At 42.9% G+C, this 16,528-nt stretch overlaps 1 long non-coding RNA gene, 2 other non-coding genes and 2 pseudogenes across 4 annotated transcripts; 1 reads left to right on the plus strand and 4 right to left on the minus strand.

Moving 5' to 3' along the window:
* Window positions 1-1,271: 1,271 nt before the first annotated feature.
* Window positions 1,272-1,466, minus strand: LOC119326873. Its single transcript, XR_005158236.1, has one exon. It is a non-coding gene; the product is annotated as a U2 spliceosomal RNA (small nuclear RNA).
* A 1,418-nt stretch (window positions 1,467-2,884) lies between these two features.
* LOC119326872 lies at window positions 2,885-3,081 on the minus strand. The gene has a single exon (XR_005158235.1). It is a non-coding gene; the product is annotated as a U2 spliceosomal RNA (small nuclear RNA).
* Window positions 3,082-4,550: 1,469 nt separating this feature from the next.
* Window positions 4,551-4,666, minus strand: LOC119326892 (annotated as a pseudogene).
* A 1,672-nt stretch (window positions 4,667-6,338) lies between these two features.
* Window positions 6,339-6,519, minus strand: LOC119326887 (annotated as a pseudogene).
* Window positions 6,520-9,509: 2,990 nt separating this feature from the next.
* On the plus strand, window positions 9,510-15,925 carry LOC119321900. Of its 2 annotated transcripts, none has more exons than XR_005155268.1 (4): window positions 9,510-9,543; window positions 9,650-9,741; window positions 10,012-10,059; window positions 15,872-15,925. It is a non-coding gene; the product is annotated as an uncharacterized LOC119321900 (long non-coding RNA). The 2 variants fall into 2 exon arrangements; XR_005155267.1 differs by lacking the exon at window positions 15,872-15,925 and adding an exon at window positions 15,702-15,720.
* Window positions 15,926-16,528: the final 603 nt, after the last annotated feature.

Genomic DNA, 16,528 nt, shown 5'->3' on the forward strand with positions numbered 1-16,528 from the left:
AACCCCGTGGCTACCGACGGCCGCCGCCGAGCCCGCTCGCGCGACGCCTCAACCGTGCACCGGGGCTGATCTGCCAGACAGGATAGCGGCGACCCAACCACCACGGCCGGCACCGGATTTGGCAAGTTCGGCATTAGGCTCTAACTGCGCACACGGGTGATTGCTGGTCGTGGTCATCCCCGCACCGCAGCTCTTTCCCCGCGGCGACAGAGCTTGGATCTACGCAGTACTACACTCGACTTTTTGCTATGAATCAAACAAGGATGCCCTAAGTAGGTGAACGTTCATGGAAAAAGTTTATTTAACTTAGCAATCAATAGGTTAATCAGAGAAGTCCTGACCAAAAAGTTCTTGGGAAAAAGGGGGCAAACAATAATAAGAGAGAATATAGTGCTGAAGGGAATAATTAAATCACATCGGGTCTCCCTTTCATCAGGGTATTATCCTAGTTAGCAAGAAATATGTCATCCCATGTCATTATCATACCAGCAGCTTAAGCTAGCATTTATAGAAAAAAAGCAAGCATGTTAAGGGATTGTGTTGCATACAGAAACTTCAGAATTGCTACCTATTTGATCAGAAGCAGCAATTGTAGACACCATTTTCCTCTCCGAAGATAGTTTCAGATGCTACTACGTCAACATAAGAGGGTCAAGTGGTGACTAGGCCGAGTCAAGAAAAGCGCAAGTCAACAGTTGTTCTATCTTGTGTCCGCTTGTTCAGCTTTGAGCGCTAAAACAGAGCACCAGCCGGCCTGCCTATTGTTTCTCTCAAAGAGCACAAATTTATGTCATCAAGCACACTGCACCGATCACTGAGTAACAGTCGAAGAACTGGAAATAAATCGTAGTGTAGCCACACACCATACAAACTGAAGAAGTGGCGATCACCGATCAACTAGCTGATTCTGTTCTGCCAGATTCAGTTATTTTGACCCTGCAAGTCCTCACGCCCCTGGCCCTGTCTACTTGAAAGTAACAGCAGGCAAAACTGTAAGACCAGGGCACCAAGCCTGTCAAGCTATTAAATCCCTTAGAATGTATCTTGACTATACCTCTGACATTGTACAACATAACCATCTAACTTGTTCTGTTTCAAGATGCCTGATGCATGTCATATTATACAGAATTTCAGATGGGAAACAAAGGGGACAGAACAAAGAACTGGCTGCACCATCCGGTGTAAGCTTTGCACAAACAACAAGCAGTGGTGCATCTTCCCAACAATTTTTGTTGTTAATACAAGACCAATTTTTTTGCATTGTATTGGTTGGGGTGTGCCTGGCCTAGGCAGTAGTGCAACGCCCAGGCCACACATAAGGGCCCCACTAGCAAGCTAGTGTGATGAACCCTCCCCCATAAAAAATAAATTTAATATCGTTGTGGGCACATGGCCCACATATCAGATATTAAACTGATAAGAACAGATACTACACTTGATCTTAGCCAAAAGGCCGAGAAAGGTATGCTTCAAAACATTGATCTGGGTCTCTCTTTGTAGCCTTCTCTACTGTTCCGTTGTCTTGCGCGGGCGAGGTGGTACTAAACCAAGTCATTAGAAACCTATCCCTGTGCGTCGTGACTATTTTCTCGCGTTTTGGACTTGTTGGACGGTTGGCCCAGCTAAACTATAGCAAGCAGCCCGATAACGTGGCCTCACCGGAGTACTTTCTGATCTGTGATGTAGCAAAAGTGGAGCCTGAGTTAGCAACGTTTTCTGAATTAATTTAGTCATAAAAACGTAATAAAAAGCAAGATTTTGTCATTTAGGTGCGCAGGGATTTAACTTCAACAACTTGATGGACCTGTGAAAGCTATTGAAACGACTTGTTTGTACTTCCTAATCAGAAGATTGTATTAGTGGCCACATGTACAGCAATACTTTCGTTCTCTCTTTCTCAAAACTGAACCACTCTGCTACACTGGTGACCTGAGGTGCAGCCAGCATCGCATCATCTAGTAGAAATCAGAAGAGAACTATTTTTAATTTTTTTGCGATGAAGAAGAGAACTATAACCCATAGAAATGTTCAACTAAGTGACAAGCAACTAGCCCGATTCTGATATATCTCGGAGGAATCAGCCATGTTGCCACCGCAAGCCCTCGCAATCCACCAGGCAACGCCAGCACGCTACCCATGACTCTGCACCTCTTCTTGCCGGTACTCTCTGAAGACTGAAGACTTGCTGCATTTTCACACCATTGATTTATCAGAGAGCAAGCATTGTGTGCAACTAAATTGAACAAAAGCGACTACCCGAAGAAAAACGGCGCCAAAAGGAGGACCTCCTTTTTTTATATATAAGCCAGCAGTCACTCCAGTTTTCGTACATGACGTACAGACAGCACACCATCTCACATACCTTTGCTATTGTGCAGCTCATTCCTTTATTGCAGGTGCACATGGAAAATTTCAGGTCGCCTTGTGATGCATAATACTAGTACACAATTACAGTCATTAAGTGGAACTTGGAAACTATTCTTCACATAGGAGCACTGTTTTGTTGACCATATAGTACTCTTCACTTAGGAGTACAGAAAAACATCACTCGCAAATATTCAGAAGATCAACTCACTAGCACATAGAACTTGATAGATAGGTTCTATTCAGAAGGAAAGCAATCTCACACATTCATAGTGAAATCTATTCAGATAATGCTCCCAAGTGAAAAAAAAAGGTTAAGCATCCTTCGGCTTCTGCTTGTTGATGCAGAAACAAGAAATAGCTTTCAGGCAACTAATTAATTCAAATAATCATTCAAGACTAAAAATTATTCTTTTATATTACAAATCAAAAGACTATTTTTTTACGTTAACCAATCATCAATCCTAAAATTTAATTTATATTCTACAATCAAAAGACTAAGTTTTTTACTTTGTATTTGTTGGGGTGGGCCAGGCCTGGACAGTAGTGCAACGCCTAGGCGACACATGAGGGCCCCACTAGCAAGCCAGTGTGGTGGACCCTCCCCCATAAAAAATAAATTTAATATCGTTGTGGGCACATGGCCCACATATCAGATATTAAACTGATAAGAACAGATACTACACTTGATCTTAGCCAAAAGGCCGAGAAAGGTATGCTTTATACCGGTGGCCCGAGTCTCCTCTTATAGCTATCTTGGACTACTGCTCTCCTTGCACGGGCGAGGTGGGACTAAACAAGTTAACAAGGAATAATTAGAAACCTGCCTCTGCGTGCTCCCGTTTTGGACTTCTTGGCCCAACTAAAGATTAGTAGCCCAGATGCCTCAACAGCCCAGTAATCATGCTAGTACATCATTAGTTGTCAAGTAGTAAACGACAAAATAGTTAATTAACTATTGCTGGCTCCTGCCACTCATCCAAGAAATCATATCTGGTCAGCAATGTTCTCTAAATTAGTTTATTTAAATGATAAAGCAAGCTTTTGTCATTTGGGTTTCAAAATTAACTTCAAGAACTCAATCAATCCCTCCCTTTTTCTTATGGTCTATTCCTGTGAATCAAATTGATGAATAGTATCACCACAGAAAAAAAAATCCTATTCTTATGTTTTCCTTCATTTTTTCGACCAATCAAACAAAGAGGCCCTATGTAGGGAAACGTTCTTGGAAAAGGTTTATTTAACTTAGCAATCGATAAGTTAATCAGAGAAGTGCTGACCAAAAAGTTCTTTGAAACAGGGGTGCAAACAATGTGCAGAAGGAAAGGGTTAAAGCACATTGGTTCACCCTTTCATCAGGGTATCGTCCTGGCTAGCAAGAAAGACGTCATGTCATGCCACTATCATAACAGCAGCTTAAGCTAGCATTTGTACAAAAAGCAAATAGGTTAAGGGATTGTGGTGAATACAGAAACTTCAGAACTTCTCCGGGGATAGTTTGAGATGCTACTACGTCAACTTAAGTGGGTTAAGGACTAGAACTCGTCAAGAAAAGCGCAAGCCCTCGCTTCTGCAGCATTCAGATTTTCATTTGCATGTCAAGCTGCATGGGAATTCGTACTTTGTCCGGTCAAAGTTGATGTCCTATCTTCAGTGGCGAGTGGTGACACCGGTCCTCTCGTCCAGCTTTGGGCGCTAAAACAGAATGCCAGCCAGCCCGCTTGTTTGTTTGTTTCTCTCAATCTGAGCACAAATATTATGTACAGTACGACTCTGCATCGATCACTAAATAGTGCAGCCACACGCGCACATAGTGAAGAGCATCATACCAACATCATCACCCCCAGAAAGATAGAATTCTTAGCACCAACTTTTCAACTGAACTGGTGATCAACTAGCTGATTCTGTTCTGTCAGATTCAGTATTTTGCTCCTGGGAGTCCACACGCTTCCCTGTCTACTTCAACCCAGAAGTATACATCAAGCAAAACCTGCAAGAGCACAGGGCACCAGGTGTGTTAAGCTATAAATTTGTCATACTAGCCCTTCAAATGTTCATTGACTATACCGCTGCCATTGTAGTATCACTCCGTTCCAAAATAGATGACCCAACTTTATACTAACTTTGTCATCTATAGGGAGTACAACATAAGCACCTGGTTTCTTCAGAATTTCAGATTAGGAAACAAAGGGAGATGGGACAAGAACAAAGAACTGGTTGGGCACATGGCCCACATATCAAATATTAAACTGATAAGAACAGATACTACACTTGATCTTAGCCAAAAGGCCGAGAAAGGTATGCTTTGAAAGTCTGGTCTGGGTCTCTTTTTATAGCTATCCCAACCGTTCTGTTGTGTTGCGCGGGCGAGGTGGTACTAAACCAACAATCGGTCATTAGAAACCTGTCCATGTGCGTCATGACTAGTTTCTCCCGTTCGGGCTTGTTGGCCGGTTGGCCCAGCTAAAGAACTATAGCAAGCAGCCCAGATGGCTCAACAGCCCAATAACGTGGCCTCTTAGTTCAGACTTGAGGCTGAGTAATTTCTGTCAAGTAGCAAAAAAGGGCATATCTTTTTGATAGCAACGTTTTCTGAATTAATTTGGTCATAAAAACATAATAAAAGTAAGCTTTTGCCATTCGGGTGTTCAGGGATTTAAGCTATTGAAACGACTTGTGTGTATATCCTAATCAGAATAGTGGACTAGTAGCCACATGAACTGGAAAGCACCTAATGTGCAGCCAGCATCATCTACACATCAAAACGGAGATATAACCCAGAGAAATGTGCTGTTAATAAGCTGACGAGCAACTAGCACTGTGGTGCATCTTCACCCACACAATTATTATTATTTTGGTTAATACAAGAGTAGTAACACAACTAAGAAGAAAATGATTAAATCATATCATAGTTAGCAAGAAAGATGTCATGCCATGTCAGTATCATACCAGCAGCTTAAGCTAGCATTTGTAAAAAAAAAAAAAGCAGGTTAAGGGATTGTGGTGCATACAGAAACTTCAGAACTGTCACCTATTTGATCAGCAGCAGCATTTGTAGCCACCATTTTCCTCTGGAGATAGTTTCGAATGCTACTACGTCAACATAAGAGGGTTAAGTGACTAGACCGAGTCAAGAAAAGCGCAAGCCCTCACTTCTTCTCTTGAGCATTTAACTTCTCATTTCCAAGACAAGCTGTAACAGAATTTTGTAGTTTGTCCGGTCAAAGTTGTTGCTCTATCTTCTGTGGTGACACCGGTCCTCTCCTTGAGGTTTGAGCGGCAAAACAGAATGCCAGCCTGCCAGGCAGCCCGCTTGTTGTTTCTCTCAATCAGAGCACAAATGTTATCAAGCACTCTGCACCGAGTAACAGTCAAACAACTGAAAAGAAACCGTAGTACAGCGCCACACCGCACCTACTAAAGACTGAAAAGCGTCATAACTTTTCAACTAAATATAAGATGTTTTTTTAGTTACAGAGGCAATAGCTGATTCTGTTCTGTCAGATTCAGTTATTTTGCCTCTGCGAGTCCATACGCTACCCTGTCTACTTGAAAGTAACAGCAGGCAAAATCTGCAAGAGCACAGGGCCCTCCTAATGTTCCTTGACTATACCGCTGACATATGTACAACATAAGCATCTAGCTTCTTCTATTTCAAGAAAACATGCTTGATGCATGTCATATTATTCAGTATTTCAAGAAAACATGCTTGATGCATGTCATATTATTCAGAATTTCAGACAAGGAAACAAATTGAGACAAGAAAAGAACAAAGAACTAGGTGCAACATCCAGTCTAATATACTACTTGTGCAAAGCTTTGCACAAGCAACAAGCACTGTGGTGGGTCTTTTCACACATTTTCTTTTGATAATAAAAGATTAGGAAAACAATTATGCTTGGCAACATCTGGTGTAAGCATCTTGGCACACACATTTTTTTGCTAATACAAGACTATTTTTTCTTCTGTATTGGTTGGGGTGCGTCTGCCTGGGCAATAGTGCAAAGCCCAGGCGACACATGAAGGCCCCACTAGCAAGCTAGTGTGGTGGACCTTGCCCCATAAAAAATAAATTTAATATCGTTGTGGGCACATGACCCACATATCAGTCTAATATACTACACTTGATCTTAGCCAAAAGGCCGAGAAAGGTATGCTTTGAAACTCTGGTGCGGGTCTCCTTTTATAGCTATCTCAACCGTTCTGTTGTGTTGCGAGGGCGAGGTGGTACTAAACCAACAATCGGTCATTAGAAACCTATCATGTGCGTCCTGACTAGTTTCTCCCGTTCGGGCTTGTTGGCCGGTTGGCCCAGCTAAAAAGCTATAGCAAGCAGCCCAGATGCCTCAACGGCCCAATAACATGACCTCACGGGAGTCCCTATTTGGCGCTGCAGGCGCCGGTTATTATTGTTTTTGCAAACCGGCGCCTGCAGCCGCGCTAGCTGGGCTCGGCCCATCTTATCTTCCCCTTTCTGTTGTAAAAAGAAAAAAAATACAAGACCGTGTCCAGCGGGGTTCGATCCAGCGACCTCATGATTATTCACGCTATTCAATAACCAGTGGAACCATCTAACTACTGTTGTTCAGCTATTGCTTCTTCGCCATTTTCTACTCATCCGTCTTTTTCTTTTTTCTATTTCTTTTCCCATTTTCGTCTTTCTTTTTTTATTCGGAAGTGTTTTGTTCTGTTTTTCACTTTTCATTTTTAATTTTTTATTTGGAACGGTTTTTTATTCTTTTTTTCTCTTTTGCTAATTTGGATGAACTCCTTTTCATAATCGATGAACTCTTTTCAAAATCAATGTACTTTTTTGTAAATCGATGAACTTTTTTCCAAAACTGATGAACTCTTTTCATAATCAATGAACTTTTTTGTAAAATTGATGAACTTTTTTTGTACACCGATGAACTCTTTTCATAATCAATGAACTTTTTTGTAAAATCAATGAACTTTCTTCTAAACCGATGAACTTTTTTCAAGACCAATGAACTCTTTTCATAATCGATGAACTCTTTTCAAAATTGATGAACTTTTTGGTAAAACCGATGAACTCTTTTCGTAAAATCGATGAACTCTTTTCATAATTGATGAACTTCTTTGTAAAATCGATAACCTTTCTGTAAATCGATGAACTGTCTTTCAAAACTGATGAACTCTTTTCATAATCGATGAACTCTTTTGTAAAATCGGTGAACTTTTCTATAAAACCGATGAAATTTTTTTAAACTGATGAACTTTTTTCATAATCGATGAACTTTTTGTAAATCAATGAACTCTTAATTGATGAACTTTTAAAAGAACAATTATTTTTTTCCAAAATCAATTAAATATTTTTTAAAAATTGATGAACTTTTAAAATTTTATGATTTTTTTCTTCTAAAAATCGATGATCTTGATTTATAATTTGCGTTTTTCCAAATAATTAACGTTTTACTAAAGGAAGCATTGAGTAGTACGGTTTTCTTTTCATATGTAGACGAGCGAGAATGGTCTGGTGGTTATCGCGTTAAACCATGAATGTTTGGTGCAGGGTTCGAATCCTAGCATCGCTATACTATTATTAGTGTCTTTTTTTTTTGCGTGTTTTCCCTATTGATTCAGTTGGTGGGCCGGCCCACTAGGCGTCGCTAGCGAGCGCCGGTAGCGCCAAGGGGCGCCTGCAGCGCCATACAGGAGCTCCCGTACTTTCTGATCTGTCGAGTAGCAAAAGATGACATATCTTACCCTGGATTAGCAACGTTTTCTGGATTAATTTATTCATATAAACGTAATAAAAAGCAAGATTTTGTCATTTGGGTGGGCAGGGATTGAACTTCAACAACCTGATGGACGTGTGAAAGATATTGATATTGACTTGTTTGTATTTCCTAATCACAAGACTGTATTAGTAGCCACATGTACAGCGATACTTCCGTTCTCTCTTTCTCGAAACTGAACCACTCTGCTACAATGGTCATTGCCATATTGCCATCAACTGGGAAGGACCTAAGATGCAACCAGCATTGCATTATCTAGACGTTAGAACAGAACTATGTAACCCAAACTCTATAAAACTGCACCTCCTCTTGCCTTTACTCTCTGGAGACTGAAGACTAGCTGCATTTTCACACCATTGGTTTATCAGAGAGATAGCATTGTGTGCAACTAAATTGAACTTAAGCGACTACTAAGAAGAAGAACCTCCAGAATGGCGCCAAAGGAGGGCCTCCTCTTTGATACAAGCCACCAGCAGAAAAAAAAATAGGCATCTGGATTCCGTATTAGTCGCTTGGGAAAACTAAACAGACAGCACAACGTTTCACATGCCTCCCACTTTGCCTTTGCTCTTATGCAGCTCATCGTGTAATAAGGATTCCAGTCACTCCCGGGCTCTCTCAGCGATCAGGTATTCCTGGCCGTTGGTTCTGGCTGCTTGATGCGATCTGAGCCGTCGGATCAAGCACTAGGACGACTTACGCCGTCGGATCAACCTGGAGGCACTGTTGCAATGAACAGTTACCTCTCGTTCCTGCCACCGCGCGTAAATTCGCTGCCCCGCCGAGGGCATTTTCGTCATTTCACAGACTGGCGTATAAAATGCAGTGCTCCCGTGGAGAACCCAGCACCCGCCTCGCGCCCGTCTGCTCCTCCCGCACCCCCGCCGCCCCCTCTCCTCTTCCTCCCGCGTCCCGCCTCACCTATCTCCCTCCAAACCCTAACCCGCCCCCACCTCCCTTCCCCGCTGCCGGCAGCCACCGCTGCTTGCCCTAGGGATGAGACCGTGTAGAGCGAGCGTCGGATCGTTCCCCCCTCCCGCCTGCTCTCCTCTCCTCCACGCCCCTGCCACGAAAACCCTAGCCGCCTACCCATCGCGCCTGCAGGCTGCAGTCGCCGCCGCTCTCGCGACGCCGACGGTGCTCTCTCCTTCTTCTCTCCGGCCCGAGCCGCCGCTCTCTTCTGCACCTCCGACCTCCTCCCCATTGGATTGCGACCGACCCACCCTTGTGCTCGGGTCATGGAGGGGCAGCAGACGGTGGTGGACAAGGAGAGGCACTGCAAGGCGCCAGATGCATCTACGCACATCCACCTCTCCACCATGACGCGCAAGAGGGGGAGACAGAGGGAAAGGGAGAGGGGGAGAGCTCAGGGCCCGAGCCGACGGAGGCTGACCCGCTGCAGCCACATCATGTGATGCAGGTGCTCCTCGCCCCCAACTCTAATCTCCCTTCTCTCTCCCTCCTGTCTCTCTTCTCTCCTGGTCTTAGGTCTTTCTCAATTTGATGCTTCCCTTGTCCATGTGCAGAGAAAAGGAGAAGAAGGGGATGGATCAGCAAGGAGCAAAAGGACAAGAAGAATAAGGGCAAGGGAGGTGGGGCGATATGCATGTCCATGGAGGTCCGGCCCCCTCTCCTCCTCTCTTCTCTTTCCTTGTACTACATCAGCCCTTAATCCCCTTTGATTCAGTTTGTTCAGCTGTGTTACTTGTTGTCTCCTAAGAAAAACTAGAAAAAGAAAAACTAGAAAACTTGAAGAAAATTGTATTGAAAGATTTGATTTTATTCACCTGAAGAGTTGAGCTTGGTTGGAGTGAATTCGATTTGTTTAGTTGTGTTACTTGGTCTTCTCGTCACCCCTGGCCCTGACCTAGGGTTTGGTTTGATGCAGCGGCAGAGGGCAGCAAGTGGAGAAAGATGAAGGCTGCACAACACCAAGGTAGGCTCGACTCCCTTTCTCCCCTCTCTATATTTCTAAATTGTTAGAGGGATTCATGTTGATCTCAGATGTTAGTTAGTGATTTTGTTACCTCTTTTCTCTCTTGTGAACATGGTTACTAGATCATTGATGGCGCGCGTTGCCGCGCCCCTCCATTGTGATGATAAAATGCTAGGAATTTGGTGAATGTATTAAATCTTGAAAAAAAAGTTAGTATGAAAATTAGCCATATAAATCTAAAGTATAAGTGTCTACAAAATAGTATTCTAACCAATCATGCTAAGAATATAGGGTCTTCATTTCTAGAATAATAATAACATGCCATCCCCACTGAAGTGTTATTTACAAAGATGCAATTCATTATTTTGTAGATAATGTTTTCCACAAAGATCTAAACGTATGGTTGTTTCATTAGCTCCACACATTGTTTCAAAGGTGTTATTTATTGGACTTTCTCATGGTTTTTGGAAGCAGATAGCTTAACTGCACACGTCCAAAAAACAACCCAAAAGATGAGAATCCTGGTTATGTGGGAATCATCTTGAAGTAAGGACAAGTGGAAAAAGTATTATCACAAAAGTAGTCTAACATCTTTGGATGAAAGGCATCTGAAAGTACAAAAATCAAAATGTAGGAAATATCAAAATGACAATGATTTAATATTCATACTCACTGAAATAGTCTGACATCATTTGATGAAACTCATCCGAAATTAAAAGTTAAGACACGGGTATATACAAAAAATTAGTGTACAAAAAATGAAATGTAGAAAATATCTAAATGACAATGATTTATCGTTCATACATACATGACACCTGGCCTTGATGATTCTAGAGTTTATTTATTTTTCTTTACTACTTTATACGTACAGTAGAAATTTAAAAAGGTGGTTCTAGGAAGTACCGGACTCGTATAGCTATGTAATAGTTAGATAACCAACTTATTGACGTGATGTGCTTAGTAGGCAGCTTCAGTTTAACTCAAGGAGCCCACCTGTGCAGCAAGAGAGTTAAGGGAACAGGGCACATGAAAGAGAAATATTTGTCTTTTAACTTAATTATTACCTGCACGAAATCCCCTATGAGATGAAGCCAGAGATGATTCATTGTACGAGATTGAAGATTAGGAAAACTAAGGGTGCCTCAGTTTCCTGCACAATTTTTTTCTCGACGGGTTCATGTGGAAAGTTTCTTTCACGTTAATCTCGTCAGCTTCATCGAGCCATTACCGCCACCTCACGTCATCACAATAGGAGGGGAGTGTCACTGTTGTCTCGCGCCTTCACGGAAGTAAACTGTCGCATACAACAAAACAAGGAAACATAAGCAATCACATATCTTTTTTTTTTCAAAAAGGAGGATGACCCCCGGCCTTTGCAACAGCACAATGCATGCATCCATTTTATTAATCAGTCACATATCCTTAATGCATATATGCTAAAACATGAAGATATGAGGTATGACAGTCCACGTGAACTAATTATCTGGCCCAAGGCCATTGGAGCAACTAAACGAAGAAGAACATCTAAAGGAAAAAATGAGCAGAAAAATATAGTTGTCTAAAAATGATTCTCCATTATGAATGATGATGATTGTAGAAGCAATTACATAAGTCGACAATAAATAATTATATATGAATAAAATGACGATTTATGAATGTATTGTATGGAAAATGGTATCTTCGAAACATCACACAAGTAACCTGCTTATTTTGCTCATTGTTAAGCAATTTGGATAAAATATAACATTATAAACCAAAAAAACAATCTGAGGAGATAATAAGGCGCTAACCAGCCTTATGCATTAAATTAGTGAGCTGAGAGCTACAAGTTATAATTTACAAAGAAAAGTGAACCCAGATGGAAAGTAATAAATCAGTAACTCTGCCGACATTTCTCTCATTCCGAAGAAGGATGATGCCGAGGACATTGGTGATTTTCGTCCCATCAGTCTTATCTATGTTGTTGCTAAGCTAATTGCTAAGATGATGTCCAACCGGCTTGCCCCGCACATGAATGAGCTTGTCTCACACGCTCAAAGTGCATTTATTAAAAGAAGATGCATCCATGACAACTTCATGTACGTGTGCAATCTCGCGAGACGCTTCCATCGTAGGAAAACCCCGGCGTTGCTCTTCAAACTTGACATCAAAAAAGTCTTTGACTCGGTGCGTTGGGACTTCCTCCTCGACCTACTTCGACACCTTGGTTTCCCACCTCGCTTCAGAGGTTGGGTTTCAGCCTTGCTATCCTCGGCTTCCTCTCGTGTTCTGCTCAATGGCGTGCCTGGCGATCCCATCAAATTAGGTCGGGGTTTGAGGCAGGGGGACCCTCTATCCCCCCTGTTATTTGTGCTTGCCATCGACCCGCTGCACCAATACTGGCAAAGAGCACGGCTCAAGGAAATCTACACCCCCTTGGTGGAAATGCTATGCCTATCCGAGCTTCGCTTTACGCAGATGACGCCGCAGTTTTTCTTGCGCCTATTAAGGAGGACGTCCAATTTTTCACTGACACTCTCAAGCACTTTGGGGATGTCACTGGCCTTGCCACAAATTGCTCCAAAAGTCTTGTCGCCCCAATCCGTTGCGAAAATGTTGATCTTCCAGACATCCTCCAATCCTTCCCGGCTAAGCTTTCATCCTTTCCGATGAAATACCTTGGGTTGCCTTTATCTGTCAAGAGGTTGAAGAGAATTCACTACCAGCCCCTCGAGGACAAGATTGCGGGTCATCTCACCCCTTGGGTGGGAAGGCACATTGCCTCGGCAGGTCGGGCGGTCTTGGTCAAGTCGGTCCTCACGGCGATTGTTGTCTACTACATGACGGTGCTAGATTTACCGGTGGAGGTAAAGAAGAAGATCGATGCCCTCAGACGTGCTTTCCTTTGGGCAGGTTGTGATAAAGTCACAGGTGGAAAATGCAAGATAAATTGGGAACAAGTGTGCAAGTTCAAACTACATGGAGGCCTGGGAATCCTAAATCCTGACAAGTTTGCCATCGCCCTTCGTCTTCGGTGGCTATGGGCCGAGTGGCTCCACCCGGACAAGCCATGGGTTGGCTTGGGAACCCCTTGTGATGACAACGACCGAAATATTTTTGCTGCAGCTACCAAGGTCGAAGTTGGCAATGGCTTGCGTGCCAAGTTTTGGGAGTCTCCTTGGCTAGATGGGATTAGGCCCAAAGACATGGCCCCTAAAATATATGAGTTGTCAAAGAAGAAGAATTGCTCAGTTCGAATGGCTCTGCACGACAACTTCTGGACTTCCCAGGTGGACATCCTTCGCGGTTTCACTGTCGAGCACCTCTCTGAGTTTGTCACCCTTTGGGAGAAGGTCTCCCATATTCACCTCAGCATGGACACGCCCGACACTATCACCTGGAAGTTCACCATTGATGGACACTACTCGGCGACGTCGGCCTACAAGGCGCAGTTCTTTGGCCATACTGACACTGAGATGGTATCGATCGTTTGGAAGATTTGGGCGCCTCCTAAATGCAAGTTCTTCGCTTGGTTGGCAATGAACAATAGGATTTGGACAGCGGATAGGCTTCAACGTCGTGGGTGGCCAAACTGTAACCTTTGTCCCCTATGTAAGCAGGTTCAAGAGTCAACAGCCCATCTTCTATTCCAATGCAGATACACTATGAGAGTTTGGCGCATGATCAAAGATTGGCTCGGTCTCCATGATGTGCATTTTAGTGATTGGAGTGCCGTGACTTCCGTTAAAGAGTGGTGGAGCCACAATGCTACCAAGAAGACACAATTGCGAAGACCACTTGCTTCCTTGATGCTTCTTATCTCTTGGGAGTTGTGGAATGAGAGGAATGCGCGGATCTTTCGTAATACTGCTGTCCCGGTTGGAGTCATTGTTGCTAGGATTAAAAAGGAGGCGTCACTTTGGAGCATGGCGGGGGCGAGGCACTTGAGTAACATAATGCCGCGAGAGTGATTATTGTAATTCGGCCATGGGCCTTAACCTCTTAAACTTCTCTCTTAATCAATGAAAATGGCAAATCTTTTGCCGCGTTTCAAAAAAAGAGTACCTCTTGTATCTCCAATCCCAAATAAAAAAGATACATCACAGGATTGGACAAAGAACTTGAGATGCCTCCTCCGTCCAACAATCTGCCAATTGTCGCATCAAAAGGCAGTGCACTTATTTCAATAAATAATATGCCTAGAAAATGGAATGATATTGTAGGAATAATAGACATACATACACAGATTTATGCACATACTAACTTGGCTGTTAGGCAATAGAAATCAACAGCATTAGGATACTTTCAGCCAACTGAGGAACCAGTCGCGTGCCAACCCAACCACTGACACCACTTGAATTAAATTAGAAGAGAAAGAGATCAGGTAAGAAACCATAACAAATTCTGAGAAAGAGGGCGGGCAGGAAGAAGGGGAATCTGCAGCAAGGGAGAGGGCAACCAAGAAGACTCGTGTCGAATCCATAGACCTAGGGCAGGTGTATCAATCCGATAGAAAAAATAACGGCATCACTAATAATGAATCATGAATTACATGGAGAAAGAGTGGCTCAACGACGGCTGCCAGAGAAGACACTGCCGAAGTAAAGAGAGGGTGGGGAAGGAATAATGCGACTATATGTACTCCCTCCGTTCCTAAATGTAAGTCTTTTTAGAGATTTCACTATAAACTACATACGGATGTATATGGACATATTTTAGAGTGTAGATTCACTCATTTTGATCCGTATCTGGTTCATAGTAAAATCTCTAAAAAGACTTATATTTAGGAACGGAGGGAATACAAGCGTTGAGTAAAGGAAGAGCACGGGGCGACACGGTAACCGGCATGCAATTATCGGCATCCGGGAGTGGCGCACTTCGATCACCATAAAGGATGGTAGCAATGGTGATTTATTTCCTCAAACTTTGTACTCAACTGAGGAACGGTTGGTTGCCCCCATCCCATGAATGCCAGACCGGCGAGGTCGCCCTGTCGCCTGTGGCGTCGCATTGCGTAGCGAGTCCCTCCCTGCCCCTGGACCCATCGAGGCAGCAACGCACGATTCACCGCGGCGCGAGAGGAGAGAAGTCGGGGAGGAGCGAGCGGTTTCGGAGAGAGGTAAACCCAGCAAGGCCAAGTCGGCACAACCCAATCCTAAGTTGGCCCAATTAACAGGAAACATCGGATTTTGTTACGGAAGCAGCAGCCCAATCCAGTTCGCTTACACCCATACGGGAGAAGTGCATCTCACGGCCAATAATGTCTACAGGGCGAGATCCGATGGCTCAAAAGGTTGATGGCTTGAGAGGGATGAAAGAGTGCTCGGTTATAATGTATCTAAATGTATTGGATATTCACAGAACTTTATATCATATACTTTGAGCATCGCTGAACCAACTGAATGTCAAAGCTGCATGCTTTTCTTTTGATTGTTGTGGCCATCCTCCATCTCCAGAGCCATGGGGTATTTCCATACGCCCAGACCAAATGATTTACCAATAAAAACTATCATTTGCTTTTGTGTGTGGTCTGCTCTGCTTAATTTAGCCCCTGCAAATTGATGCTTACTATGTTGGATATATTTTTTGGGTACCCAGGTGCCTACATTTAAGGATATTGAATACAGTATGTGACTATGGCAAAAGGTTTTCCTTTCTTTCAGGTTATCCGTGGGAGCAATGGCAAAAGGCGACTTGCTTGAACCGAGTTAGCTATAAGACTACCTTAATTATGTACGCATTTAAAAAGAACTGTAGGCCTACCTCCCTATCGAAATACATTTGTATCTTTGTTACACATAGATTCTTACCTATCTAAGCTTGCATCACACAGACCAGCGAGGAGCATGACGATGCCCGAGTTCAGCCCCGTTGGAGTTAGCATTTTCTCACGGCAAGCTGCAGATGTTGTCCGTGTTTTGTTTCTTTTCTCCTGCAGCAAACACAGACAGGTGCTGAGATAAGGCTGAATTATATTCAAATTCATAGCTGCCAGGTTGTATATTTTAGCACTATTTTTTTTCAAATTCTGGGTATAATCTATGCAAAATTTCAATTTACTCCAAAAACAATAGTTGTAGCTCTTGTTTTTATCTTTCCAATGGTCCTGGTTTCACTGAAATCTGATTTGTAATTTAGGAGTTAAGCCCAAAATGGTGCTACTGTTTAGTAATAGTGAGGCTGTGAGAAGATCTATTTACATGTGTTTGACCAAGTTAGAGGCAATTTTAGTCCCAGTCACCTTAAATAAATCTATAAGGAACTGTCTGAAGATATTTGAGAAGTGTTTATTCATTGAAATCGGTTAAGCGGTTTAAAAGCTAGGAACAAAACAATGAGCTACTCAGGAACTCATTCGAGATTTCCGCTAATCTTAGAACTGGTAAATATTTAAGTTTTTGCTGGAGGGAAATACTGATATATTCATGAAATAGAGATTTAACCTTTTGGTATGTAAGCTGATATCTTTTATATACTGCAGGCAGTTCGC

The sequence above is a fragment of the Triticum dicoccoides genome, chromosome 6B, assembly GCF_002162155.2.
Source record: "Triticum dicoccoides isolate Atlit2015 ecotype Zavitan chromosome 6B, WEW_v2.0, whole genome shotgun sequence".
NCBI classification, from domain to species: Eukaryota; Viridiplantae; Streptophyta; class Magnoliopsida; order Poales; family Poaceae; genus Triticum; species Triticum dicoccoides.